Raw genomic sequence first — 3,814 nt, 5'->3', positions numbered from 1 at the left:
CCTACCGTTTTAATTAATAAAGCTTGTAATATAGTTTGAAATCAGGAAGTGTGATGCCTCCAGCTTTGTTCTTTCTCAAGACTGCTTTGGCTATTCAGGGTCTTTTGTTGTTCCATTTAAATTTTAGGATTTTATTTTCAATTTCTATAAAAAATGTCATTGGAATTTTGATAGGGGTTGCAATGAACCTATAGATGACTTTGAGTAGTATGGATATTTTACCAATATTAATTCTTCTGATGCATGAACACAGGATATCTTTCCATTTAGTTGTGTCTTCTTCAATTTCTTTCAATAAAGTCAATAGTGTTCAGTGTTCAGATCTTTCATCTCCTTGGTTAAACTTATTTCTAAGTATTTTCTTGTTTTTGATGCTATTGTAAATGGGATTATTTTATTTCTTTTTCAGATATTTTCAGGTATCAGTGCTAGAAACACAATTGATTTCTGTATGTTCATTTTTTATCCTACAATTTTTGTATCCTGCAATTTTACTGAATTTGTTGATTAGTTCTAACACGTTTTTTGGTGGAGTCCTTAGGATTTTCTATGTATAAGATTATATCATCTTCAAACAGAGACAACTTTGCTTCTTCCTTTTCGATTTGGATGCCTTCTATTTCTTTTTCTTGCCTAATTGCTCTGTACTATGTTGAATAGGAGTGGAAAGAATGGGCACACTTGTCCTGATCCTGATCTTAGAGGAAAAGTTTTCGAATATTCACTGTTGAATATGATGTTAACTGTGGGCTTGCCATATTTGGCATTTATTATGTTGAGGTATGTTCTTTCTATACCTAATTTGTTGAGAGTTTTTATCATAAAAGAATGTTGTATTTTGTCAAGTGCTTTTCCTTCATCTATTGAGATGATCATATGATTTTTATCCTTCATTTTGTTAATGTTGTGTGTCACATTTATTGATTTGGGTATGTTGACCCATCTTTGCATTCCAGGGATAAATCTGTAAAATGAGTTTGAGTGTTCTCCCCTCAGTTTTTTGGAAGGGTTTGAAAAGGACTGCTATTAATTCTTCCTTAAAGGTTTGGTAGAATTCACCAGTGAAACAGTTGGGCCCTGGACTTTTCTTTGTTGGGAGGTTTTTGATTATGGACTCAATCTCCTTACTCATATTGATCTCTTCAGATTTTCTTCTTCATGAATTAATCTTTTATGTTTCTAGGAATTTATCAATTTCTTCTAGGTTATTCAATTTGTTATACTCCTCCCCCTTTTTTATAATAAACTTCTTAAAATTTTACAATAGTTTTAGATTTACCAAAAAGTTGTAAAGATAGTACATAGTTCCTATATACCCCATACCAAGTTTCCCCTATTGTGAACATCTTATATTATTCTGATACCTTTATCACAACTAAAGAATGAATATCCGCACATTACTATTAACTAAACAACACACTTTATTAAAATTTTACTAGTGCCTTTCTCATTATATCTTGTCAGGTGTGCATTCTATCAATAAGACTTATCACTGATCATGTTAACCTTGATTACTTGTCCAAGGCAGTGTTTCCTGTTTGCTAAATTTCTCTACTGTAAAGTTACTTTTGCCCCCTTTCATATTTTATGCTTTGGAAGCACATCACTAAGCTCAACCCACACTCAAATCCCACCCCCTTTTTTTGAGATACATATTGAAATATTTAGAGGTGAAATGAAATGATGTCAAAGATTTGTTTTAAAATATTTTAGCAAAGAAAAAGAAGCATGGGGGAGGGGCAGAGAGATAAGTAACTATGGTGATATACTCTTGACTGTAGAAGCTGGTGATGTATATACCAGAAGTTGCAAAGAATTCTATGCAACTTTTCTGGGCCTTTTTCACTGAGAGATCACCAACAGCATCTATAAATGTCTAGAACCTCTGTCTAACCAGCTTTAGGATACTATTTCTTTTCTTCATAAACTGGAGTCTGTCCTGAATTCCTTCCACCCCTCTCAGCTTTTCTGACATCTGTACATTTAACCTAAGTTTCATTATGTTCATTTTGAAGTTGGATTTTGTCTCATGTTGATATGGACTGAACGTTTGGGTTTACTGCCCCAAAGATTCCTATGTTGAAACCCTAATCTTCAAGGTGATGGGATCTTTGGGAGGTGATTAGGTTATAAGGGCAGAGCTCTCATGATTGAGATTAGTGCCCTTTATAGACGAGACCCCAGAAAGCTCGCTTGCCCTTTCTGCCATTTGAGGACACAAATGAGAAGATGGCTCTCTATGAGGAAGCAGACCCTGACTCTGCCAGCACTTGGATCTTGGACTTTCCAGACTCTGAAACTGTCAGAAATTAATTTCCGTTTTTATAAGCCAACTAATCTATAGTATTTTGTTATAGCAGCCCAAACAGACTAAGATACTTATGGAGGTATAATCAATACTCATTATTCCTTTGGTCTAAGCAAAGACCTTACCCATCAAAGATGCTTAATAAATATTTGGGAATGGGAAAAAAAATCATCTGGGAGGGTGCTTGTTTAAAAGTGAAGATTCTTGAGCCTTGCTCCCTCAATGTTCTGGGAATCTACATGTTAATTAAGCCCTACTTCTCTTTTTGATACAAGTGCCCATGGACTACGGTTTTAGAAACAATGCCTACATTATAAAAGCAGGGACCATTTTGATGATCCCTGTATTCAATACATGTTTTTGATGAATAGATATATTAAGTGAATGAATCTATACTCTTTGTGAATGGATGCAAAAGGTGGATCCACAACTGATTTTTATTAGCTTTTGACACAGTCATAGCCATGGGACTCTTGGTTTGTTCTCAGAGTAAACTAGTCACGTAAAATCTAACAAATATAAAAATGTTGACACCTAAAGGGCTCAAAAGACTTGTCCAAATTTTTCTGTATTCAAAGGGCCAGTTCTGTCCACCTTTATCAGCTACTTCTTTACACTGATTTATTGATTAATCTTATAAGCACCACTTTATTGCAGGCATTATTCTAGGTACTAGAGAAATAGAGCTGAACAAGGAAAGTTGCTTGTGTTCAACAGCTGAATGGTGGAAAAGAAAACCAACAAAACACAATATAGTATCTTAAGTGTTATAAGAGAGATAACACATATTCCAGTATAGACCACACAAGTCATCCATGTAATTGCACGAGTCTCTATTAAATTAGAGATTTCTATTTTAATAGAAAAAATTAAAATTTTAAATTAGAGAATCTCTATTAGATTAAATCTCTATTAAATCTCTAGAGAGGTTTGGCCTCTGCCTTCTTTGGCCAAGTGACCAAAACAATTCCTCATTCCTTGTTTTGTCTCCTGAGTTCTCTGCCTTAAAGAACCCACTTGAGCAAACTTCTGGGCTCCATTATTGGCACTTCTTCCCCCACTAGAGGCAATACCAGGCATGGCACACCCACTCCTTTAGCTTGGAGATCTCAGGCAGCCCACACATTAAGGGAAATATGCTTAGTTGTGTACTTTACAGTTTCTTTTAGATAAAAAGCACAGCACAAGTGGATGGTATCTGGGGTGCAATATGGTATAGTAGAAGGAACAGTGGATCGGAATCTCAGGGAAAACAATAACAGTAAATACAGTAAATACAGTATTTATACAGTAACAGTAAATACAGCCTTTTTTTTTTTTAAACACAAAGCCTTTAGTTCCCAAAGCTTTTTCCTGTGTTAACTCTGTGACATTGAGCAAGTCACATACTGTCTCTGGACCTTGGTTTCCTTATCTATAAAATGAGAGGGTTGGACTCGTTATCTCAAAGGTTCCTTCCAGCTTTAAAAGTCTGATAGAAACGTTTATGTACCTTATGACTTCATG

Source organism: Balaenoptera ricei, chromosome 4, assembly GCF_028023285.1.
Source record: "Balaenoptera ricei isolate mBalRic1 chromosome 4, mBalRic1.hap2, whole genome shotgun sequence".
NCBI classification, from domain to species: domain Eukaryota; kingdom Metazoa; phylum Chordata; class Mammalia; order Artiodactyla; family Balaenopteridae; genus Balaenoptera; species Balaenoptera ricei.
This window is presented reverse-complemented; position numbering follows the sequence as displayed.